Source organism: Heterocephalus glaber, unplaced genomic scaffold (genome assembly GCF_053883595.1).
Source record: "Heterocephalus glaber isolate CG9 unplaced genomic scaffold, H.glaber_assembly_v1.0 deba00000071, whole genome shotgun sequence".
Lineage (NCBI taxonomy): Eukaryota > Metazoa > Chordata > Mammalia > Rodentia > Bathyergidae > Heterocephalus > Heterocephalus glaber.
In genome coordinates, this window is record NW_028258137.1 from 21,098,903 (window position 1) to 21,125,433 (window position 26,531).

The following is a 26,531-nucleotide window of genomic DNA, read 5'->3' on the forward strand; positions in this document are numbered from 1 at the left end:
GAGGAACATGAAAGGGCTGAGAGCCTGGTACCTTTGATGAAGCAGCGGACAGGAAATTATCAGCCTCGTGCTGACAAGGACAAAGACAAGAAAAGGCTCATTTGGGCCTCACCTCTGTCTGGATCGGAATAGGGTTTGATTTATCCTGACTCCAGAGCAGCCCGGAACTCTGGCTTCTTCCCTTGAAGAACAAGGCAGTGAAGGAAAGGTGAGGCAAGTTAACATAAACACCCCAACTTTTGGCTGTCTGGCAGGAACTGAATCTTTCAATTTAAGCTGTCAGTGGGTTCTCTTTTTTTTATCCTATTCTTTTCTTTTCCTTTTAAAATCTAAACTGTAATCACACAATACTCCACCCAAATGCTTGATATAGATTTCTGAGACAGATCCTAACATAGTCATAAAAAAAATCCCCTCTGAAATGCGCACTTTGTACTGTGTCTATGTGTAGGTGTGTTTAAAATGTCACGAACTGGAATACCTAACACTAGTTCCCAGGAATTAATCACTTAGAAGAGTGAAAGGGGGAAATTAACTTGCTTTAACACTTAGAAGACTCTCCAAAGCAGTTGCCAAAATAGAACTTGCCGAATAGAAGTATGGTTATCTTTCCATAAGAACTAGACTTTTCTTTTTGTCTTTTAAGTGGTTTTTTTTTTTTTCCTCTTGAAAATTGCCTTGCAAAAAGTTTCCCTTTGGCGCTTATCTGCAGGTCATGAATACACTGATAATTTTTAAAAAGTGAAAAAATTTTTTGTCTTTTTAGTTACAATTCAATTATTTTTAGTAAATGTATACATTTGTAGGATTACCACCACTATCCGGATTTAGAACATTTCCATCACTCATCAAAGTTCCCTTGTGTCTCATTTTAGAGTCAATTTATATTTATGCCCTTAACCCCTCAGCAACCACAGATCTGTCTTCTGTCTCTACAAATTTGCCATTTCTAAACATTTCATATTAATGGATGTTATGGGTTATATCTAGATGTTCCACCAGAACTTCATGTGCTCATAGGGTGGGGCTTTTGGGAGGTGGCTGGATCTAGGATGTGTAAATATGAATTATGGGTGTGTGACAACTAGATTGGTCCACTGATTGAATTAGCATAGTTCTGGGTGTGGTGGAATGGATTTATGGAACACAGAAGATCTAGCCTCAGTGTGGGTGGCTTCAACTAATAGGCTTGTAGCTTGAATGGAATAAAGAGGGAAAGGAGCCTTGTTACTGCTGCTGCTTTCTGCTCCTTGCTTCCTGCCTGCCCTGCTATGGACTATTTCTCCTCTCCCACACCCCTCTGCTATGTTGCCCTGCCTTGGAGCAAGCTGACTGTGGTCTGAAAACTTTACAAACTGAGCTAAGCTAAACCTTTCCACCCTTAACTTGTGGGTGTTGAAGTATTTTGTCCCAGCAACAAGAAAATAACTAAGATAGTGGCATTATGTAATGTATGGTTTTGTATCTAGATTTTTAGCATGCTTTTGAAGTTCATTCTCTATGTACTAACCATCAGTATTTCACTCCTTTTTATTGCTGAATAATATTCCATGGGGATAGATATTATGCCTTTTTGTTTATCCATTCATCAGTTGATGGGTATTTGGATTGTGTTTCTACATTTTGACAATTGTGAGAAATGCTTCTGTGAACATTCAAGGATGTGCCTTTCTGTGAACATATGTTTTCTGTTGTCTTAAGCAGAATCCTAGGCACAGAAGTGCTGGATTTTGCAAAGAAATAGTGACCGCTGCTATACACTAGTCCCTGGGATTCAAGGGTGCAAGTGAGTGGAAACTTACCCAGCATTTTAAAATTCTTTAAAATTCACTGATGCTACTGTTCATGAAAAGGATGGTCCAAAAAACAACTTTTGTCATTGGATGAATTCTGAACAAAAAGCAGTGGGCAATTTCCAGCTACTAGCAGATCACTGGTAACCAGGATCATCTCGAGATGTCCCTCCAAACTGGAAGAAATAAAACTTTCCTCATGGGTCAAGAGTTGTTTGTCACATCACGGACCCTGTGTATCTTTGTACATATGTGCGTTGGTTGATGACTATACGTTTCCTGTTTCCTTTATGCCCACGTTGGGGGGGGGGGGAGGAACAATCCAGCCAACAATTTGGACCCAAACAAAAGCAAAGCTGAGTACGTCTAAGGGAGAGTCAGAGCCTCTTTCTTCCTCTCCGGTGTAATTTCACTTACAAGTGAAAATGGCTAGATCAGAGCACTCTGTCGCCTCACCACGTGCTGATAGAGCGCAGACTTTTGGCAAGTATTCAGGTTTAGGGCTTAAGACGGACCGCAGCGATCCACAAAAAGTCAGAGCCAAAGGAAAAGGCAGGTCTGTGGGAAGGTCTCGGATCCAGACCCGAAGGAGTAGGCAGAAGTTGGACGGCATCATCGCCTCACTCTAGGGGGTGCGGGTGGCCCAGAGTCCCTTCCCCTTGGACAACAGTGAGGGTGTTGGGGTGGGGGTAATCAGAAGAGTAAGGGAACTGGCGGCTTGAAACGCAGGGCCGCCTCCACCTAGTGACAGACGCGTCCTCCTGGTGCAGGATTCAGACAGCGGTGCGGGCACGCAGTGCCAGAGATCCTGAGAAAAATGCGGGCAGGAAGGAGAGTCCTTCGGTGGAATCCAGCCTGGCAGTGTAAAGCCGGGACCCAGGGGGCCCCAAGAGCTGGAGGGTGGATTCCAGCAGTGCCCCCCTCCCCCCCTCTTGGGACGTGGGCCCCTAACCGATGCGCCCGTGGTCCGAGTATTCCTCTTTCCCTCTGGCTTTGCTTTCCTCTACCTCCCGGGCCCCTTACGCTTTTCTTGCCGCCTGGCTCTGGCGCCCAGCTTACCCCCCTGCCCCTTCCCGGCCTTCCCTCATCCCTGGTCTGCCACTCCCCCTCCTCCGCTCCCCAGGTTTTTTTCCGGTCCCTCCCGGCGGTTCCTTTTCATCCCTTACCCGTCTGCATCTCCGCTTTCCCTCTCTCTCTTCCCTCCTGTCACCCCTGTAAACTTGTCCTGGGCAGGGGCCCCCTCGTTCCCGGTCACAGTGAGTCCCCGCGGCTCCTCGCCCCGCACCGGGAGCGCCCCGCCCAGCCCCTGCCTGGACTCCCAAGATCCGGCCCCGCCGGCGCTTTCTCCCGGAGACTCCGCGAGGGCGGGCAGGAAGCAGGCCTGGTCTCTTCCCCGCAGCGGTCCTTCTCGGTGAGGGGTGACCCGGCGGACCCACCGAGACGCGCACCCCAGCTCGCCCCACAGGCCCCCCTCCTGCAGGACTCGCTCTCTCCAGAGAGCCTTAGCGGGTCTGAGGCGACTCGTGGGGGAGGCAACAAGTGACAGTACCTGCGGGGCCACTGGTACCAGGCCGGGGCAGGGATGGAAGAACCCCGTTGGGGTGGCGGTGGGAAGGAAGCTGACCCCAGCGGAGCGCTCCTCTGTGGGGGAGAGAACTGGGAGAGCAGAGCCTTCCCTTTGGCTTCACCACAGAGTTTGCAAAGGGCGGGGGGGGGGGGGCTGTGCAGGAGTCGCCGCCCTGGAGGGATTTTCAGAGGGGAGGGTGGGACAGCGAGGGAGAAGAGATGCGCTCCCCAGTTCCCCAGTGCGTCGTGCCCTTGGGCGCTGCGCCCCGCAATCCACCACCACCCCGCCGGCCTGCCAAGGACCCGGCCTGACCAGCTGGAGCAGACTTGCGCGGGAAGGAGGAAAATGGGGGCTCCGCACCCCCGTCCAGCTCCTCTCTGTCTCCCTCCCTCCCTGATTGGCTGCGAGTCCCTGGAGCCCAACTTCAGGCACTCCAGACTCTGCCCGAACCCCGAGGGCGTCGGAGCGCCACGACCGGGGCGGGAGGGGCAGCGGCGCTCAGAACTCGGGGGAGGGGCGGGGACAGGGTCGGCCCCGCCGCCCCCGAGAGCCCGGCTCTGCTCGCCGCGTCTCCAAGCCTCGGCTGCTCTCCGCCCCCCGCCCTTTTCTTCCCTCCCAGTGGCGGCCTCCCTCCTTCTCCCCCCTACCCGTCCGCCCGCCCGCCACCTCCCCCCGGTTTCTCGTTTCTGCCACTAGCGCGCTCGGCGGCTCATTCCTCGGCCGCCGCCAGCAGAGGGGAGCGACGCGGGCGGAGGAGCAGACGCAGCGGGGGCCGCTCGCAGCCGCCGCCGACTTGTGAATGGGACCCGGACTGGGGCCGGGGCTGACAGCTCTGCGCCCGCCCTGCGCCAGGGGCCAACGACCGGGTGGTTGCGTCCGCCGCAAGGGGCCCAGGTAAGGCGCTCCGCCAGCGCCTTCCGCTCTCCTGGATGGAGCTTCTCGGAGCGCGTGCGGCGGGGTGGGGGCGATTTCCTCAAAGAGATGGTCTTGGGAGGGGGGAGGCTGGTGTCTAACTGGAGGAGCCTTCACTAGCGCGAAGCGGGGTGTGTGTAAAAGACTTGTTTAAACATCAGACTGGAGAACGGAGCCAGCTGCGGGCGCAGACATCCCAGGGGCCAGAGGCTCCAGATGCAGATGTGCCCCCCGCCACTCTCCTTGGCTCTGGTCTCCGGGCTCTGAGCCTAGGCCCTGCCACTGGGGTTTGCGCCCGGCGGGGAGAAGAGGCTGCAGAGCTGAGCCCTGGTCGTGTCTCGGGGAAGTCGTCCCCAGCGCGCTGCCAGCCCGCGCTCGCTGCGCCCCTTTCCGAAAGCAGCGGCCAGACCACTCTCTGCGGGTCCCTACAGGGTGCCCCCGGATCTTTGAGGACCGCTCCCTAGGGCTCAGCCTCTCTGGTGGAGACTGCTGGGGAAGACCTGAAAAAGGTGAAAGAGCCAGTGTTAGAGTGGCGATGCGATGCGACGCGACTCGGGCCACTTCAGCCGGGCGAGTCCGGGTCCGCTGACTGCGGCTCGGGGCCGCCTGCTGCGGTGCGCGCTCGGGGTCTGGAGCCGACGTGTCTCCGGGAGCTCCGGGGATCGTTTGTTAGCTCCCAGAAGCCTAGGGGTCGGTCTGAGAACGGCTGAGACTCGAGCTTGGGTTGAGCTTGGGCTTGGCGATTCTGGCCAGGGTGAACGTGAACTTTGCGAACCAAAGCTTCCCGAAGCCTGCGCCTCTTCTCGGAGCGCGCCGAGGCCCTCCAGCCGCGGCACGCACGGCTTCCCTCCTTGCGCGGTGCCCCGAGAACAGAGCCTGGACGTAGGCAGCGAGGAGAAACCTGCAGGAAAGGGACCTCGGAGAGGAGAGCGCCCCTCCTCCTCCCCCTGCCCGGAGGGGCTACAGAGGGGCCGCCTCTGGCGGGGAAGCTGACTCCCTAGAGGAAGGGTCCTGGAGGCCCTAGGGGCCAACTTCCCTGTGTCTTTCTCAGCAGGGCCCTGATTTCCGTAGCCGGGGGCTCCGAGTTCCTGGCTCTCCCGGGTTAAAGGTTTTCTAGATGCTAGAAGAAGCACTGTTGCTTTTGGTGATAATGCAGCAGGAATTTCACAGGCCATCACTCTGCTGGGAAGAAATTGAATGTTGCTATTCCTGCAGGACGACAGGTCTTTCCCTAAGGGTGTTCGTGTGCGTGCGTGCGTGCGTGCGTGCGTGTGTGTGTGTGTGTGTGTGTGTGTGTGTGGTGAAACCCTATTGTCACAGGGTATAGATTTGCCTAAAGTCTTCCTTCCATCGCCTCCTGAAGAAACCTTGTTTCAGTGGCTGTGAAGTCTTTTCTTGTTTTCTTCTGATCCTTCTTATCGGTTTAATATGAGGCAGGGAGTGAGTTTTCGGTTTAATCACAGGGAAGCTACGATAATTAATCTGGCGAGAGGCTGGATCAATTTCCTTATCACTAGGGCTTGCCACGGACCTCGATGGTTTTGCAGAATGTCTGGATTTCCCGGGAAGGGGACGCAGATGTGTTCTCAGGAGCGAGGATCCTCATTTCACATCAGCATATTTGCCTAGCTGGGCTCAGCGCTGGAGCCCAATTCCACGGAAGAGGAATGCAGTAGGGGCTGACCTTCATTTAATGAATCTTGGAATTATTTCCCCTACAACTGTGGAGGTGCAGACACTAGAACACAGATGTCACCGCTCACCCCAGCTGCAGGAAGCCAGGTCCTCTTCCAGTAGAACAAAGGGATAAAAGTTGCAAAACAAAGGGACAGGGGTAGTGGGTGATTCCAAAGGGACTCTGAAGCTGCAGCCACATTAAGTTCCTTAAATATAACCTGAGTCCAAGTGTTCAAACTGACCGGTAGGCCCTGGAATTCGACCTTCTGTGAAAAACTGAAATCCTTGCTAGTACAAAGGAATTCGAGGAGTTTTCAGTGGGGACCAGGCAGAGGCACCAGAGGCCAGGAAACTTTGCTTCAGTGAGAATGAGCTTTACATCTGTTTTTTTCCAGTCATTGAAAATTAATACATTAAAACTGCCTTGCAGCCACATTTTATGATTAATAATCTTTATTGTCAATATTTTAGTTGTTATTTCAGAGTCTGCATACACTGTTGAGTTTATCATATTTTTTAGGGGCGTAGGGCAAATGAAAGAATGCATAGGAGGAATTGAGAAGAGATAATCTGGGGAGGCCCAGGCATGTAGATTTATTCAAACTGAGTTTATTGCTTCTTAGAAAAATAGGCTTTTAAAATAGTTCTAATTGAAGCAGTGGACCATCTTGATAGCACTTCAGAACTTTCATTATGTTCACCATTCTTATCAGAACACCAGACAGTAAAATTACTAGAAACCTAAATTCTATTTTCAATTATAAGATGCTATCTTTTTGTTAATTTGAAAAAAAAAATTAAGAAGTTACAGCTCTATTTTATGTGACCCTGAACTCATATTTTCCCCTTTGCTGTAGTGGCTTCAGATGTATACATTCAACTGTTTATTTGTGGGAGGAAGGAGGTAGATTTGAAGAGCTTTGCCATGAACTGGGGGAATAGGGATCAATTTCATGCTCTTTTAATGCACACGTCTTCATAATTCATGGTTTTTCTTTCACTTTGAATAGAATTACATGGCTACTTTGTCAGGATTCTGCTTTGGGGTCCCTCATATGGGAAACGCCGTGACTTTGACCTCATGGGCTGATTTACAATGGCCCAGTTACACTCCCAGGAGCATGGTGTGTCTTGGAACCTTGCCTGTGAACACCAGTGAATTCTGAAGCTCACAGTTCACACAAACTTTGATCTGTTATATTCAAATCTATTTTTCATACACATTGGGACAAGATCCACAACTGACTCTAGTCTTCATTATCAATGCATTGATGTGGGTAGATATTTGAGATGTATAAGACTTCATTTGACTCTACGTTCCATATTGATATTTTCCTTTTGATCATAAGCATATCCAATCATTAAGTAATAATAACAAAACAATGCTTTATAGAGTTGAAAGTAGACAGCAAACCTTTTTCTTGAGCCGTCAAATTTTCAGAATGAATGAATTCCCATTTTTTTCCCCTTAGAAAATTTAAGCACTGTGTTTCTTGACTAGCCAATGATTTAAGGGACTGAAATGTATTTGGGATGCACTTCTCCCTTATGAAGTTGGTCGTTGCTTTGCAAAAAGTTAGCTAATTTGTTAAGAACTCCCATTCTTTATTTACTCAGGATGGTGAGTTGTCAAACTTTCCGACTCAAAGTTGATGTCTGTGAAATATATAAAGATATTCGCTCTGTATAATTTGTGGTTTGACTGATTAGGAAAGAAAAAATCAACAGGTCTGTTAAAAAGGAAAGAAAAAGATGGAGAAACTTGGATATATCCTAATGCACGAGGAGGAGCAGGAGTGAGCTGTTCCCTCAGGATAACTGTGATAGCCTCCTCTATGAGCAGAAAGAACTAAAGAAAACACTCGAGGACGATAATTAACATCTTTCTGCTATAATTTTACCCAGACATTGCGGGTCTTGTGCATCTCTGGAAATGGACTCCTTCGCGGAAGATGGCACTTATGGCCACTAGAGGGCAATAGCGCCCTTTTCCAACTTTGTGCATGGAGCCCATCTGCTTTTGAGGGCACCATGAAAAGCGGTTTTGTTACCACCATCCTTGTCTGGACCACTCCGGAGAGAACGAATTCAATCTAACTATGGTTCAGGCTCCTGCTCCAGCAGTTTGTGAGGATCAGCATTTTTCTAGTGGTGGATCTCCTTACCTTCAGTTCCTTCTTCCCACCTTGGACATTGGTAGAAAGTTGGAAAAACCTTGTAACTTGAGAGATTGAGCAGAAACCAGGGTGGGGGCTGGGCTGCAGGATAAACAAGGTTAGCTCTCTCTGAGAGGCCTTGATCTGGGAGGATTTTCTTTTTTCCGTTTTTTTTTTTTTTTTTTTTTTTTTTTTTTCTGGCAGGAAGAGCATCATTTCTGACTCCGAAGGGAACGGAATGAATGAAGAAGAGATATATTAGTGAGAATGCTGTAATATCATTGCCTATTCTTTCAAGAGGTTTTGAAGACATCTACAAGACCTATCTAATTTGCATAAAAGAATACCATTTTGATCTTCGGTAAACACTTTGGGGTATAGAGTTTTACTATAACAGTAAATGTTTTACTATTACCTTTAAACCATTCTTGATATTGCTGTAAAAAAAAATCTAACGTTAGGAGAGAGTAAAATTTAATTCAAGATTGGTCCTTATGCACTGGAGCTTAATCATTTGATTTTTTTTTCTCTCTTCAGTGATATGGAAATTACGGGCTTATGATTAAATTGCATATTTCAGGCTGCACACATTTATATTTGTTACTGTATCATTATGAAAGTTCAGAAGAATGAAAGAAAAACTAGTGCTATATTATAATTAAAAGGAAAGTGCTATTAAAAACAAGTACAGTGCTCTCTTAAATGGGTACTTATTAGTATTTTTTTAAAAAAACAGTACAGTTGCCTTCCTGGTGATTCAGCAGTGGAATTCTTTGCATCTCTGTGCTGAGTTGAAATGCCAGGAGAGTTGATGAAGAGAAGATCAATGCAAATGGATTATGGGAGGGAGTATTAAGTCACTCAGTGGAAAGTAAGACAAAGTGTTTGTAAAGTGATGCTCACTTACCACTGGACAGTTTATTTAACTTACAAAAAAAAAAAGAAAGCAATTTTAAATTCTAAGTGCTTATGAGTGATGCATGTTTGTTAGACCTGGAGACAAAATTTCATTATTATTTGGCATAATTATTTCCCAATTATAGGATTCTGGGATTCTTACTGAGATAAGGCATTGTTCGTTCTCCTTGTCTGTAGGGTTAAGGTTTCTGGGGTAGATCTTGGTACATCAGCATATTAAGGGAGATAGGAATGTGAGAAGAGTAGGAAAAAGAGAAGAAAAAGTGATATAGACCAGAAATGCTGTTTCTCGTGGCAGGCCAATTACAGGTTTCTGTGTGTCTCTTTTTCTTCTCGAAATCCTCATGTGAATCATTGGCTGCTAAGTCTAGGAAGTTGATATCAGCCAGCGGCTCTACAGGCTGCAGTGCAGAGCGGCTGGTCCTACTCTGTGCCCTCCGTAACTGACTGCTCCTCAAGGAGTCTTTGTGAATGGGATGGGCATGGTGTTATTCTCTTGTTTTCCTAGTTACTGCAAGTGAAGAAAGCCTTCATTTCCTGTCCCAAGCCTTCTTTATTTGCCCGAAAAGGCTGTCTGAGCCCTGTCACAGAATGATTTTCTGAATTTAATGTCATCCCTCTCTAATGTCATCCATCATTCAGTTTTCTTTGAGAGCATAGCGGGGCCTCAGACCCGCTGTGATGACCACTTCAGGGACCAGTCAGAGTAGTAGAGAAAGCTCCTCCCTGGTCTGGAGGACACTTAGAGATCTCTTTTCAGCCTCCCTTAGCCTCCCTCAGTGAGAGAAAAGCATGAGAATTTGGAGTACAGCTGCTGCTATCCATGCAACTTTATCTTCTATAAGAATAAGTAGGGGCCGGGGATTTAGCTCAGTGGTTTTGCCACCTGCTGAGCAAGCGCAAGGAACAGAGTTCATCCCCAGTACCAAAAGAAAAGAATAAGTAGGGGCCAGCACCTCAGATCAAACTGTTGGGACTCGGTCCCACTCTGGGTCTTAGGGATGCTTTGCCTATGAGCACCTTCTGGAATGTTCAGGCTGGTTCCCATCATGCCCAAGGGTTGGAACAGTTTTCAGTCTTGGAGGCAGCATGGCCAAGCAGCAGGACCTGTGTGAGGTGGGAGAGTGAGGCCAAGGCATGTAAGTGCAGTTGGATCCGGTCAGGATTGAAAAATTTCACTTTAGCTCATCACAGATATTTTCCTACTAATCTTGATCTTTCAGTCTAGCACTCAATGCTATAAACCTTGATTGCTGACTGCTCCTTTTTCATCTCCTTATACATTGTCCCCAAGGAGAATGCTTGACATACCTCACCCGTGTCCCAGCTCAACCTTCTACATTCCAGCTCCATTACTTGAAGAGTGTGTGACCAAGAACAAACTACACAGCCTCTCTGAGACACAGATGCTACATAGTAATGTCTGTGTCCTACTGTAAAAGTAAAATCAAAATTTAATCCAATGCTTATTCACTAAGAAAACCCAAAACTGCTGAGACCATTTACCCTCTCTGAAATAGACCTGGGATTCAGTTTTATAGACCAATAGTGACAGATAGCAGTTTTACATTTCCACGATTAGGCCTCAAATCCTGCACTGCACTTCCTTTAGATTGAGGCCTTTCCTGATTAGTGATGAACTGTTTATTAGCACCGACGCTTTTTGAATGATTTCAGACATTGAAGTGAGCCATCCCTCTTCCATTTCAAATATTCAAAAGGCAGTCGAGATTTTAAATTTTAGAGATAATTATTGCTTTTGAAGAGCACCTGCCTTCTTTGTACCTTTGTCTCTTTTACTCTCTGTTCATTTCACATATGGGTTGCTGGAGGAAGTTACCCTGAAGTGAGACTGGACTGGGAAGTCTGGCAAGGTGCACCATGTAGAGATATCCATCACAGGCCTGTCTTCCTCTACAGAGGACTCATTGCTATTCCAGACTAGCTTCAAAGATAATTAGTCTCTTGATAATCGTCTCAATTTCAAGGCTGTTCCTGTTTGTTTTTCAGGTAAATGTAGTTTGGTATTTCAAGGGGTTTAAGCAGTGACAATTTAAACTCATGAAAAGAGAAACTCTCACCCTGTCTTACGGTTTCTGTCTTCCACAGGCCAAGGCAAAAGCACAGCAATCTGGCGTCTTGCTAAAAAATCCCGAGAGCCGCACCCTCTTATCACCCTTCTTGGTTGGCTTACTGTTTCCACCACACACCTGCTGTTGTGGCCAGGCTGGTCTCTTTGGAGCCCCTTTATGGCACCTGCCTTGACCAGGGCTATGTTGCCTTCTACTTGTGCTTGGTGATGAAACAGGCCGTCTGCCTACTTTGGCTGGGAAAGGGAAAGGGAGAGGACAATTTTCTGAGCTCCTACAGCTATTGTACAAGTACCCCGTTTAGTGTATAAAACAACTCTAGGATGGAGAACTATTATCTCTATCTCTATTTTACAAAAGAAGGCAGATGACCCTCAGGGGAGTTCATGCTACTTGTCTAAGTTCACAAGGCTGAGATGAAGGTGGGTTTGCAAGTCTGCTCTGATTCCAGGTGACTCCAGATGCATGTCATACATTCGGGCTTCCCTAGCTCTTAGGAATGGGGTTAGTGGTGGCAAGAGCAGAGGAGGAGTGGGATGGCAAGACAAAAGGCCTGAGCTGATTGCTCCACTCTGCACCCCAAATCTCATCCATAAGAACTTTTGAGGTCTTCTGGTCTAACTCCCTTCTCTGCAGGTTCTGCTTTTACCAATGATTCTCCAGCATCTTCAATATCCTGATGATAGCCTGCTAACTACTCCCAAAACCGGCGGGGGGGGGGGGGTCAGCAGACACTTAACTCCCATTCATTTAAATGTTCCATTTAATTAAGGAAGAGCTAAAATGCCTCTCTTCTATGACTTTTCCCCACCACTTACACTTTGCCCCCTCTTTCATTACTCTACAGGTATTTGAAATTGGTAATGGATAATAGTTTAAACCCAGCATGTTTTGAGCCCTTAGCTAGTTTCAAGTATGATGCTAAGAAGATTGCATATAGCAAGATATTTACTGCCCACAATGACTCTATGAACTGGTAAAAGTATGGCTGGCATCTTACAATACGTAAAAACAGACATTCCCAGTGGCCTCAGCTGGTAATTGACAAAGCTGGGATTCAAAGCCAGGCAGCTGGCATCAAAGCATAGGTATCATGTTGGGTTCCTCCCCTCGGTCATAGCTTTGTCTAATCTGCTGGGATACAGTTTTCAGACCAGCCATCATCAGCATGGCTCTCCTGTATCTCCACCCTATCTTGTCATTATCCTCTTTAAGATATGGCAGGTTAAAAGAGATTTCCTGTTGCAGACTGTCCAGCTACTGTGAGTGACTGAATCCACTGCATCCTGTAATAAGGGCAGAGGAATCAGTTTTATCAAGTAGAACTCTCAGGAAATGGATGTATGCAGTCCTTCAGTGAGCATTGGCTATTCCAATCAGCCTCTATTTAGAGCTGAGGGTCCAGGTACCGAGAGAAGAGTAAGGATTTGCCTGAGATTACAATAATTTAGGGACAGATGGAGTAGCGCTGAACTCTCTTAACTCTTAACCCAATCTTTTTTCTCTATCTCTTAAGGAAAAGTTAAGTGTGTCTTTGTATTTTGAAAACAATTCCTTTTTTTTTTCAGTAAATACACTCATGATCTAATTTTTTAAAACATTCATTAATTTGGCCAGTGTAGATTATGAGACCTATATGTGAGTCTAGATATGAATGTGCTATTTGGAAGTCCACAGTCAGGCCAGTGATATTTGATAATATTTTGGAATATGTAGCATTTGACCCTTGTTTTCAGCCCTGTCTTACTTTATAATCATCTTCCCTGAATATCTACATTCCAAGGTTCTCCAGAGAAAAGGTTCAAAATTGTGTCTTTTCTAGTCAGCTTTCCCTTACCATAGCAAAATACCCGGGAGCATGAAATTGTAAATGGAAAAGGTTTATTTTGGCTCACAGTTACGGAGTTTCAGTCCACGATTGCTGGCCCTGCTGCTTTGGGCCTGTGGCAAGCAGCACATCACTGTGGGAGTGTGTGGTGCAACAAAATCGCTCAGTTCCTCACCAGAAAGCAAGAAAGGGGCAAGAGGAAGGCATCTGGCCCCATAATCTCCTTCAAGGGCACAGCGTCACAGACCTACCAACTTTCCACTAGGTCCCACCTCCTTCAGTTTCCACCGTCTCTCAGTAGCGCCACCTGCGGGACCAGGCCTTTAGCACATGGCCTTTGGGAGATACTCAAGACCGGAATGATCGCTGTGTTTTTTATTTACAGACCCCAAGCCTGCCAAGGGCACTCTGTCAGGGCTTGGTTTAAAATTCATTTCAAATTTTTCTTTTTCACTGAAGAATTGAAAGACTCTGACTGGGCACACATCAATAGTTACAACACAAGGGCCTCTTCCTAGTGAGCTGACAGTACACAAAATATTCATACTGGGAAAAATACTCGAGGTTGCACAGTAAGAGCTACAAAGGAAGTATTAACACATTAGCCACAGGAAGGACAAGTCACACCCAGTTCAGTGATTGAACATAGGTTATTGTTTGCTTTATTTATTTATTTATTTATTGGTACCGGGCTCGAACTTGGGACCTTGCATTTGCGAGGCAGGTGGCAGAACCACTGAGCTAAATCCCTGGCCCTGAACATAGGTTAGGGAGGAAATAACTGAATCCTGCTGCTTCGTGTTAGAGAGGGGTCCTAGGGCAATGCAATATGCCAGCAGGAGCTCTGATCATTGCCGCCATGACCTAGTGATGGCTGATGTATCTCTAGAGATGTAGAACCCATTGTCTTTTCATGAAAACCTGTGATGCATTGGGAAATTTCACAATTGAGAATGCTTCCTTAGTTTGAGGCAAATTCTTTCTCCCCAAAGGTTATATTCTTTGATGCAACCTTTGATACCATTCAGAACGGACATAATTCTTTCTCCACATAGTGTTTATTCAGTATTTATTTTCCAGGATGTTTTCTCCCACTTTCAACATGTCTGGCTTGAATATCCCATTCATTTTTTTCTCTTGCCTTCCTTTCAGGAAAGGACTGAAGACAGAAATCTAGGCAGCTAGACTCTAGATTATCAACTCCCTTCTCCACACTTCTTTTATTGCAGCCTGAGGCTATATTACATTAGCTTTTATTGCCAGCCACATCACCCAGAGGACTTATGCTCCACAGTTTATTTGTTTTTCCTTATGTGCTGCCGTTAAGTCACATTTTCCCACCTGTCTCTGTGCACATAAGACATGATAAGGCACCTTCGCTTAGCACAGGCTTTGGAGTCAGTATGCCTTTCTTCAAAGCTTGGTCCTGCATCTTACCAGCTTTGCAAGTCTGTCTGTTTCTCAGTTTCTCCATCACACTGGAGTTAATGTCAGTATCTACCTTATAGGTATCTCTGATGTTACATTATATCAATATATAGGAAAGCTTGAAATAGTTCATGGAATGGGGTTATTGTTATCACTGTCACAGTTCATATTTTAGGATCAATTCATTGATTTAATGTCAAAATATTTTGAAATAAAATTTTATTCTACTATCCAGAATATCTATCTTCCTTCCTAACCTTATTCTTTGAGTTAATTTACTCAGTCGCATACTTGGCAAAAATAGAATAAAGTAATGGCAACAAAAATACCCAGGTGAAAGTAGGAACAGAGACTTGCTAAACTCTACAAGACTTCCTTCTATTACAGTAATTTGACTTTTTGAAAGACAATATTCTCTGTGTTCCTCATTCCATGTAGTACGCATTTGTCATTTTGTTTGCTTCTTCACTGATTTGATCACATCACAGCAAAATCACCTTCTTGTGTTTACAGAATAATCTCCAGATATATTTCTCTATGGAAAGAAGAACCTTCTTTTTACTTTGAGACTTAAAAGCCAGAGAGTTGCTTCACTACTTTCTATTGAAATTAGGACCTCAACTTTCCAGCGTCTTGAATTTGGATTCAGTATCTTACACTTTCACGCTTGCTTACACATTCATGTACATGCACACACACTCAAAATCATTGGCCATGGTGAACTCAGTCCTTGTACAGTGGCAGTGACTCCAGCAGCATCTGCTTCCAGGGGCCGCAGAGGTGATATGGTAAGTGGAAGCCATTTGCATTCATGTTCATGGGCATATCCACGGAGCCCTTGCCCATCTGGTTCCCAGAAATTTTCTGAGCTTACTTTCCTAGGTTTCCTACAATCACCACCCAAAATCTGTTTCTATTGCATTCAACTAAGAAACCCAAAAGGTTTCATTTTTCCACACAGCCTTGCAAGACTGTGGCGAGGAACTGAACCCACTAAAGTTCTGACTGAGGTATTTGGATGTTGCTTTTATCTGAAAGGTTGAATAGTGTGTTGGTAAGTAGGTGGGGGTCAGGCTGGAGCAAAAGGAGCATGTGTTAAATACTGAGTATTCTGATTTGGGTTGTGCAGCAATTGGGCAGCCTCTCTGGATCTGGACAAAAAGCTAGTGCCAGGTCAGTGGGTGAGGTAACATTTCCAGGATCAGCTGTGACAGGCAGCATAACATGTAGAACTGTGGGTGGGAGATAGTTTCTTGCAGACTGTATTAGAGAATGCTCCATGAATTCTAGTCTTGTAGCCAGTGCAAAAATCGCCAAAGCTGAGATACATAGGAGCTGTCCAGACATTGATGGGCATATGAAAATGAGTCCTCAGAGCATGTCTTATGAGCCAAGGCAATGAACCATATGATAGTTTTGATTATTATTATTATTTTTGTTTTGGCTGATAGAGCAACTTGCTTAGACTTAACCCATTTGTCACTGGACTGCATAAAGTCAGTCATGTATTTCAGTTGCTATGCAATTCTCTGTGTCTGGTAACCATGGCCACAAATCCAGTCCACCAACCAAGGGTGACTAGCCAAAGGGAAGTGAGGCTGCCTAAGTAGCTAAGATAATATCAATAGTTGCCAATTTTTTATTGTTCACTTATTAAAACCACATATTTAAAAGTTTTTACAAATACTTTTGTGGCAATAGCAAAACTGTGTTTAAACTCCAAAGTGAAACTGAAAAATGAGGTTCATTTATGTGAACAATTATAATTCATCTTACCTTGCTATATAAAATATTTTAATAGTAAGGGGCAATCTATCTGGAAGTGCCTCACTCCACTATATGCTTCATATTTAGACACAAGTGTGGTATAAGACATAGTTTTCATTTTTATTATTATTTTGGGGAACCTAAAGGCACTATATAAATGAAGTGTCACTATTAGTGTTATTATCTTAGAGCAAAAATTGCAATTTAGCACTTAGAGCTAGGCATACTTGCCTTTTGAGTAATGCATTGGTGATTCTTGTGTTTTGTTCATCACTGTTTCTACTGCAAACATTTCAGAGAATCTTCAACTTCAGCAAATCTTCGCAGTGCATTTGAGATCATTAGTTGAGAGCCTAATGCAGCCTAAGAGGCCATATCTTTGAAGTAAGGGAAGGATCAGGTCATAGGGAATCATTTCTGCTGCCCTCTCCCCATCATCCTATTCCAACTATGCCTCGCATTGCAAGCCAGAGAAGTAACCAGTTTTCTCTTCCAGAGAGGCCTGCCTTATCCTTCACTTATTGGGTGCATAACTTCTGTTCCATTTCTCATAAACGGGGAAAGATCACTTGTCAGCAAGTTTGTAGCCAATTGCTGACAAACGTTTCCTCATAGGCTGCCCTGTGTTTTCCTCCTTCTAGGCAGACCAGCCAGTGAAGTGCTGGCATTGTTGATAAATAGCTGTGTGGCTTTGGGGAAGCCAATTAACCTCAGTTTCCTCATCTGTAAAGTGGCCTTTTGGGTCCTTTCCAGCTTTAGAATAGCCTGGCCCTCAAATTTTAATCCACAAATCAGTTGGCATGGAACTTTCTGACCTTTACAACTTAACATTCTGGAGAAGGGGGCATCAGGACAAAACACCAGAGTGTGAATGCATAGATTTGGTAGGTCCGAGCAGAACAGATGCCTGCAGATAATAGTGAAGCGTATCTTGGAACTCTTTTCAGAGTATCTCTTGGAATTTGGATTTTCTTCTCCAGGTGCTAGAAAACCTTTTTAAGGCTATGGAACAGGGAGTGATATGCTCAGTGCTTTGTTAAATGATTTCTGGACCAGCACTGAGAGAAACTGACAGAAAGTGGCAGGAAAAGCAGCAGGGAGGGTTTGATGGTAGAGATGATGAATCCAAGACCAGGCTAATGGCATTATTATCACAGGTAAAGTATCCTGAGCATTTATTATATGCATATACTGTATTCAGCACTTAGCATGCATTATTTTAGTTCATCTTCAGTACAACCTCAATGAAATAGAGACTATAATTATCCCCATTTGTAAAGTGTAGGATCCAAGATTAAGGATAGTTATGCAACTTTTCCCAGTGTCATATGTCAGTAAGTGGATAGGCAAAACTTGGCACAGAGGGATGCCATGTTTCTGCCTTCTCTGTTATAGGGAATCAGATTTAAGATCCTTGAAGGGAGAAGTTCATGAGAACTTACTACTGACTGTCCATGGATACTTGTGAAGTGCTTAACTGAATGACTTGGTCTAGGCCTTCCATACATTACTGTATTGCATTGTTGCAATCCCATGAATAAGAGCCTGGGATCATATAGTGGACCCTTTGAATTCAGAGCCTGAAAGATCGAAAGTTTTCCTGTGACTTTTCTAATGAATCCAAGACTGATGGAATCTTGGCTTTCACCCCACCCAGGATGATTTAAAGATGACATAGAGTGTATGTTTTCTGTGATGTGTTCATACAACTTAAATATTTTTTAAAAGATGTGTTAGACAGAAAGAAGTTGTGTTTCCAAGATCCATTTTCTCTCCTGGGGCTTTGGCTCCTGTCCAGCCATTGCATCGATGAAGGGAAGATGAGTCACATCCCAACATATATTTTCCACTCTGGGTTTGCAGTGTGTTTCCAGAAGTTGTTGAGAAAGACACATGCATTCATTTTGGTCCACTAAAAGGTGCCACCTACTCTTGGTGATGCAACATTGTGAGTTTAGAGAATGCATGGGAAAGATGAGAAAAGAGTCACATGCCAGAGGTGGCAATGTACATCCTTAAGGACCAAGGTTTGTAAGAGATGGAAGAATAATCTAGACTGGGTCTGTGGCGGACATTAAACAGCATCAAACTGGAAACTCAAGGTAGAGTCACAAGTGTAATTTCAAACTCCAACATGACAAAGAGACAAAGACCACTAAGGTGCTTGTGCTTTGTGTTTATCTGCTGTATTCTTAGGACATATCTGTCTGTATACTACTGGTTTCATCCATTTACCCATTCCTTCTTTTTTAACCAACTCATGTGAACAAGAATGAACTCATCTTTGTTTAGACTCAAGTTTCCTCTTCTGTAGAAAAAGAGGACAGGGATGGAATATTGCCCCTCCCTCCACCCGACAAGAGGGACAGGGAAAAACAACTGAGCTCTCTTTTAAAAGTCCAAATGGAGATTTCATTCACCTGTTTTGACTCGAAGCTACATATATCATATCTCTTCCTAACCCAGCTCCAGGGCTTCAAATTTTTGTTTGGATAATGAAAAGCAAATGGATGGTAGACTCTTGGAAACTCTGAATTTAGTTCTCACTACTGGCCAAAGGCTCCCAAAAATGAACAGTTATTAAAACAAAGAAGTGAAACCTTTGTGGCCATGAATTTGAACTAATTAAACTCATGGAAATAGCATCATTCTTTAAGCTGCCTTTGCTTAAGGGGAAAATATTGATATTATCTCTAGTACTGTTTCCCTTGTTTTTATATTTTCATGGGAAACAATTTGATTAACATTTATTCCTGAAGATGATTTCCTCCTGAGAAAGTGACATTGATTGTATCAGTGTGGCCCAGGGAGCACACTTCCTCATACAGGGTTGATTTTGATGCAAAGCTGAGTGATTTTGGAAAGAGTAACTTCAGCAGCATGATTATATTTCCTTTCAAGACTGGGTTGGGTTTGCTATAAAGGGACATTGGAAATGTCATTCGCATGCTCTCACATATGAAAAATTGTGCTAGTTCAACTCTAATTTCTATATCAAATTGAACAAGAAATGAGTTTGCTGGAAAAAATCATGTCTGTTGCAAAGGGGCTGGGTTGAGAAACAGTTGACTGTTTCCCTGTGAGGTACCCTGGTGCTGTGGGTATGTACAGATAGAGGAACTCTTAGGAACCATAACTGACCGCGGGGTCATCCCACCTGAGAACATTCCCTAGTGTCTCCACGAATTTGATTCAGCCTCTGCCTACTTCCCAGGGACTTGATAAGCTCTTTGCAGAACAAACCAACTAACCAACAAATAAATAAACACAAAACCAACCTCTATAAGATATTTCAATCTTTAAACAATTTAAGCTTTAGCTGAAATACAGATATTTTGACTTATGGTGCAAAGGTGGGCCTAGAAATTCAAAACCATTTGGATTACACCTTTGAAGACACTTGTTATATTGAACACATGGGAACAGATTTTCAAGTTCGTATTTATCTACTAGGCCCAAACTCACTAGGCTTCATATTTATTGGGTTATCTTTTAGATATATGTCCCCCAAATATGTAACAATTCTTATGAGATTCAGGGCATTAGTAATAATATGTCAGATTTTACAAGTCAACTTATGTTCCTCTATTTTTTATCTTTCTTTTGAGTTAACGAGCACAGAGAGATTTAAAATCTATATAACATCCCTTCAACAACAGTAAAAGTGTGTATCTTTCCTTGATGATCATCATGGTGTACGCTCTGTGTTCTTGTCACTTTATTCCTCCGACGGCAAAGGCAAAGTCTGGTCTCAGTATACAGCAGTGATGAAAAGCTCAAGTGCCCTAGGGGTTTCGAGGAAATGGTCCAGGCTCCATCACCACCATGCTGTGGCCCTGTCTGTAGTGCATCCTTCAGCTTTGGCTTTAGTTTTCTCATCTGTATCATTGAGTGACAGTGGCACTTACAAAAAGCCAAATACATAGTGCGTGCTTAAGCAACGGTAGCTGTAACCTCCGGGTTAGAAGTATATTAGTTTTTGTGTTCTATAGAGAGAAAGTGGAGATACAATGAGTTCATATCTCTTTCTCTGGCTTATGTGGCTAGTGAGTGACAAAGTGGCATTTGTATCCATGCTCACGGTGAGTCCAAACCATGTGTTCCTTTTCATACCCTTCACTGAAATTTACTGAGGTATTGCCTCACCTGCTACACCAGTCTTCCTTCAGGCTTAGAAGTTTCCCATTGCCTGTGAACCTTTTATGCTTTATTTTAGAAAGAAATTGACATAAATAATGCTTTCTTTCCCAGCATGAATCCTATTTGCATAACTCTGAGGATAGTAAGAGCTCAATTTTCTCCACTAAATCTTTTGTTTTTGAGCTTTTATGTGTTGGTAATTGAAATTTCAGGATAAATTTTTTAACTCAATGCTGTCCAGTAGAATAATAACATAAAGCACAATTCGGAATCACAAGTATAATTTAAAATCTTATACCAGTCAAATTTAAAAAGCAAAACATAAATGACATTAGTTTTAATAATATATTTTGTTAAGCAAAATCTGTAACATATTATAAGATAATACAACATAGTATTGTGTAGTAAAGCAAAATTAATCAATATAAAATTATTAGTATAATATTTTAATACTACATGTTCAAATTATAGTGTTTGTTTTACACTCACAGTGCATCTCAGTTGGTACTAGACACATTTTAAGTGCTCGATAGTATATGTAGCTAGCGGATGCTTTATAGATAGTCCAGGTTTGAATTTCTCAAGAAGCAATTTAAATAAAATTTTTTTTATATCTACTATACTCTGTTGAAAACATTGTAATTTAATTTCATAGTCAAAACAGTCCTGTCACCCCTATTTTTCAAACAAGGAATCAAAAGACTCAGAAATATAAGGCTCAGATTACATAGCATGCTTATCACTGTACAAGCCAATAGAATTCAGAACTTGAATTTAGATTTTCCATATTTGTCTCTCTGTCCATGTGTCTTTCTATAACACTATAAACTTCTAGTAGTGAATATCATGATAATAACAAAGGCAATGATGACACAATAGTAATATTAACAATTCTGTTAATGTCTGGCATTAGTAAATTTATAAGATTTTCTCTTATATTGTCTCATATACTGTTATATTTATTCTCACTCCATTCAAAGTCCTTTAAATTAGGTATTTATACCCTAGAAGGTTGTATGATTAAAAGCCAACTGAGAAGATGTAATTACTCAATAAACCAAATTGCTTCCAGTGCCAAGTGTAGTATCCAGGAAACCAGATTCTTGTGAAGGTTAGAGAGAGTTCCAGTGTGACACATGGAATATGAACACTGGGGAGACTTGATGTGATAATTGGATCATGAGAGGAGGGATCATTTATTTGCTTAGGATTCTGAAGTTAAGGCATAGTTTACTGGAAACAACTTGTGGCTGTTCCATGTAGTATTAGAAACAAGGCAACTTGGTTTGCGTTGAATAATCCACTTCCAAAATGGCTAAGTCATAGAAGGGAAGGTAGTGCTGGGTACAGCTAGGAGCTGTAATGGAAATTAACTAGAATCTCAGATTCTCATCTACACAGTCTCTTCCTCAGGCAGTTTGACTTACAGCATGGTGTTTGACTTCCACAAGGAATCATCTCAAGAGCATATATTCCAGAAAGAAAGTCTCAAAGTGTAAATACTTGTTGGCTTGTTTACATCATGCCTATCTATGTCCCATGGGTCAAACGCATTGTATATGGCCAAGCCCTGAATGAATGTGTTAAGATTTTTAGCAAAGGATACGAATAAAAGAAGGCATAATTTACTGGGAACCTCTCAAGTAACAGTCTTTTCACCAGGCTTCCAAGAAAGAGAGATGCAAATCTGCAGGAAGTGGGTGTATGAAGAGGTTGCATGGACCATGATAACTTTTAGAAATATACTCACAGTCTCTGTTCTCCTGTTGACACACTCTGATGAGTTAAAGATGTGGTTTTTAAGTCTGTAGCTGCACAGAAGTCTAAACAGCTGGATTTTAAAGATGGACTTTAAAGTACTCATATTTTTAAAGTTTCATTCTTTCAGACTTAATGTCTTATTTTTACAGACTCAGAAATTTCCTTTAAGGTCATGTTAGCTGTCTTCTTTAGACAGATTTTGAAGGTGATAACCTGTATTTACTGGGCAAAAAAGGAGTGTCTGCTACTTTTAATTTCATTACATAACCTGTGAAGAAGTTTAGTGTTAGGAATACATGGCTATGTTGCATGATTGTAATATGTCTGTGAATATAGTTGTCCCTGAAACAAAACAAGCCATCAGACTAAAAATGTATCAGGCACGCATTCATGCATCCATACATCCATTCATCTGGCTAAAGTCACATATACTAATAATTAGCTGGGCTGGGGATGTAAGTGTGGACAAAGTGGACGAAGTATTACTTTTATGGATGTTACATTTAGTTTGAGGGAGCAGATAAGAAAAGCAAAAACAAGAACAAAGTAATGCTCAGTAGTTTAAATGTGATGAACAAAATAGGGCATTGGTGTGTGTTATTCTGACATTTGAGAATATCACCCCAGCCGAGAGGCACTACTCATGACAACTAAGAAGAGAACAGCGATGTTATGGTCATTACTGGGACCCTACAAAATGGTGAGTTGGGAAGGGAGAAGAAAGGGAAGAAGGAAGGGAACAGAAAAATTAGAAAAAAGAGGAAACATGAGAGGAAGGCAGGGATAAATGTAGAGAGGAGGGGAAGGTGGGATATTAGTATCACGATTAATGTTTTTCATGAATAATGGCATGGAATCTTTAAAATTCTGCTGAGCACTGGATGCACAGATGTTGAAAGGGCATCCAAGAAGGGAAAGGAACTTAAGCAGCATCACAGAAGTCAGTGCTCTTCCTGGAGAAGAATCTCCACCATTTACTTACTGTCACCAGCTTGTGCATGCCAGTCTCTCTCATGTTCTCTCGGTGTCCCGAGGAGAAGCACCAGGAGGGGCCAGGGGAGGCCCCTCTTACTTAGCAGTGACACAGTGCGACAGGGTTATGTGTCTTCTGGTGTTTTGAGAGGTCAGTGAATTGAAGAACAAGTTTGTGTAAGTAAATGGTTGGAATGGGAAAAACTACAAGAACATAGCTCCTCTGAGTAATGGATAATAGCTTTGAGGTGATGCTGTAAGAATATAACCCACACATATTTGAGGGATTGCTCTGAGGAAGAAAGTTATCAGATTTTCACCTCTGACAATATAAAAAAAGCAACTAAATGTGCATCTCAGGACGAGAAATTTAGATTAAATCTGAACTGCTCCTTTGATAAGAGGTGTTAGCTATAAGCGGAAGGGCATGAAATTGTTTTCTCAGGGGGCATTAAACCTAGCAATTGTTCATCCATCTTGAGTATCACTGATAAATGCCATACTGGTGGGGGATGCCCCTGGATGCCCTCTCATTCTGACTTCCTCAAATTCAAAGTCTTTTAGTTTTTCTTAAGATAGGTCTTTTTCTCAGGAAGACTAACTTTTTCTCAACATATTTGTCAGCTTCACATTACTACAATGAGATATCTGACACGGGCAACTTAGGAAACAAAGAGAGACTTATGTTGGCTCATGGCTTTCAATGGACAAGACCAAGGTCAAGTGGCCTAAAGCAATTAGCATATTTAGATGGAAGAAGAGGGAGGGGGAAAGGAAGAGGGAGAGGGAGAGAGGGAGAGAGAGGATGAGCCAGGTCCCACAATCTCTTTTGAGGACACAGGGACACGCTCCCAATGACCTAAAGACTTCCCATTCAGTCCTGCTTCTTTAAGGTCCAGAACACCTCCAAATGCCACCACCTTGGGGACCAAGGGTTTACATGTGTGGACCTTTGGGGGACACTCATTCAAATTAAACCATAGTTTGATCTGATCACATCCCAGCAACCCCATCTCAAAACACTATAGTCAGATTAAGTTTCCACCCCCTTAATACCCTTAACATATGATTTTGACTGAACCTTTATATGAGTTCTGGAGGCCAATGCATATTCAAATCATAATACAATTCCAGGCCGGGTATGAGTGGCATGCCCACTCTCTTCTGGTGGCTTCTGATTAGATTTTTCTTTTCACAGGACTTTGTTGCCTAGGTAAATCACATAGAAATCTAGCTTACAGACTCACATTCTAAATTTCCTCTTATATTTTATCATGTATGTCTTAATTTCCTTCTCTGAAAGTCCCTGGTAATGACTGGAAGAAGGGACTGTCAAAGGCTTGTCCTGTGAGGAGAGGCAATGATACTATTTTGATTTTTTGTCATAGGGCTGCAGTAGATTAACTGTAATGTGATTTCATTTACAAAATGCCTCGTGATACCACCTAGATTAGCATTTGATTGTATAACTGTGGAGAGTAACCTGGTAACACTGGCATGTAAAGTTAACAATTCAAAATAGTAAACTATTATTTTTTTCTAATCCACAAGTTGTTTCAGATGGTGGAGTATGGCTACAAGATCTACAAGTTTATAGTAATGCCAACTACACTGTTTCTCTGAATAGTATGAGAGTATGACTGACCACCCCCAGCTATTAAGCTCTGATCTATCCTCCAGGTGTGGTGACATCTTTGTGTACAAAGATTCTGGCTTGAAACGCACTGTGATATCACAGTGACAAATAATGTAGCAAATTTGGAGGAGGCAGGAATTAGGTAGACTTGGGCTCATGCCTTAGCTGTATTATGTCAGAGCTTTGTGAATGTGTCTAGTATGTACCTGCACTAGAAATACTAATGCCCTATTTCATAGGTTCCAGTAAGGTTTGCCTGAAAGATGTTGTAGAGCAGTATAGATGCATACATACATGTTGTAAAAGCACACATGTTCACACAGTAGTTACTTTAGCAAGTATATATTAATCTACCAAAATATCTACTGGATACTAGCCACAGGGTTAGTTACTATGTACTCAGCATACAGATATAAAACAATCATAATCCAAATGTTCATAGTCTAAAGAGTGATATAATTCAGTTGGCAATTTCAGTATGTTCTGATGCACGCTATAATGTGCACATTTGGAACTATAAAAAGGCCTTGTTGGATATCCTGTAACAGAAAGCACAGTTAATTAGCTTAACATCTGTATTAAGAATGTATGCTTCTTAGGTGAATCATAGGACCAACTCTGCCTTGCTAAGGAGTTGCTGTTTGTTAGGATTCAGCTCAACCTCTGCAGATGTCCAGGAGAAAGAGGATTAAATCCTCAGTGCCTGGCCCTGTGAACAGCTCAGGCAGTGAGGTCTATGTACTTGTCCATTTACTCATGGTCTTTCCTTCTCTTCAGAGGCATTGAAGTGGCTCTCATAAATATCAGCAATGAATGGAGATTTCAATAATGGAAGTTTTAAAGAAGTTAATAAGATGAAGAGAAAGAAAAGAAGAATGAGGTTGTAAGATGGAGCAAAGGTCTTCCCTGGAAAGCACACCATTCTTTGTGACACACAGCACCATTTTCTAGTGGCCAAAGCAACAGGAGAAACACCAGTAGTTATAAAACCACCACAAAATAAAAATGCGTTAGTGTCAAGGTGGAGACTTGACCACTTAACAACCAGAGCCATTAGAATTTCTCCCAGAGTCTTACAAAGAGAATCAATACCTTCAACAATAAGAATTCAAGAGTAACAGAATAATTCATACACCATGCACATATGCACACATGCTTGGTGCATGTATATTTATGTATAGATATACATCTGCATGTATAAGTGCACCCCTAGGATTGCTTAATTCATAGAGAGATTCAGGCCCAGCAGTCTTGGCTAATAGCCAACCTTAGTGACTCTTCCATGGAATTTAGAGGATCCTGTTGCAGCCACAGGCCTTTCATGTCTTTCTCTCCACATTACTTTAACACACTGCTTCACGTCCTCTTCCTGGAAGGAGAGTAGATGATACTTACTACAAGTAGAGGAGTAAAACAGCATGGCCCAGAGCTGCTGACTGTTTCAGAACCACACCACTATTCAAATTTCATTGGTACCAGAACCACTAAGAGCCCTCTGTCTTCCATTGTAACAGTGGTGGTCAGGAGGATATGGAGCAATCAGGGACCTTTCTGTGCTGAAGTTTGATCAAAAGAATGCACAGAAAACACCAATGGTGAGTGTTTAGGGGAGAAAAAAGTCTCCCAATCTTATTTTGAAGTAATTATGTTATTTCTGCTGAAATTTTACAATAATCATCTCACTTTTAAAATATTAACAGAAGAGTTAGAAATATTTAAAAGGTTAGGTGCACAAAAATATTCATTCTGGACAATAAATTTTTCCATTAAAAAGGAGAGAGAAGAAGAAAAGCATATCAAATGAACAGGAACCAGTTAAATAAATTAAGGTATATTCTTACAACAGACTGTAATTCAGTCACTGAAATGATGGACAAAGAGTTTGA

General features: G+C 43.1%; 1 protein-coding gene across 3 annotated transcripts in view; it reads left to right on the forward strand.

Moving 5' to 3' along the window:
• The first annotated feature begins 3,160 nt into the window (after window positions 1–3,160).
• The window catches only part of Cdh11 (cadherin 11), a 159,142-nt gene continuing 135,771 nt past the window's right edge, over window positions 3,161–26,531 (forward strand). For 2 of the 3 annotated variants that reach the window (XM_004843114.4, XM_004843113.4), the window contains exon 1: window positions 4,007–4,254. The gene's annotated coding sequence lies outside the window, so the exon portion shown is untranslated. Of the gene's footprint in view, window positions 3,205–4,006; window positions 4,255–26,531 lie in introns of those variants that run through there. The other variant, XM_087205609.1, reaches the window with a different exon arrangement.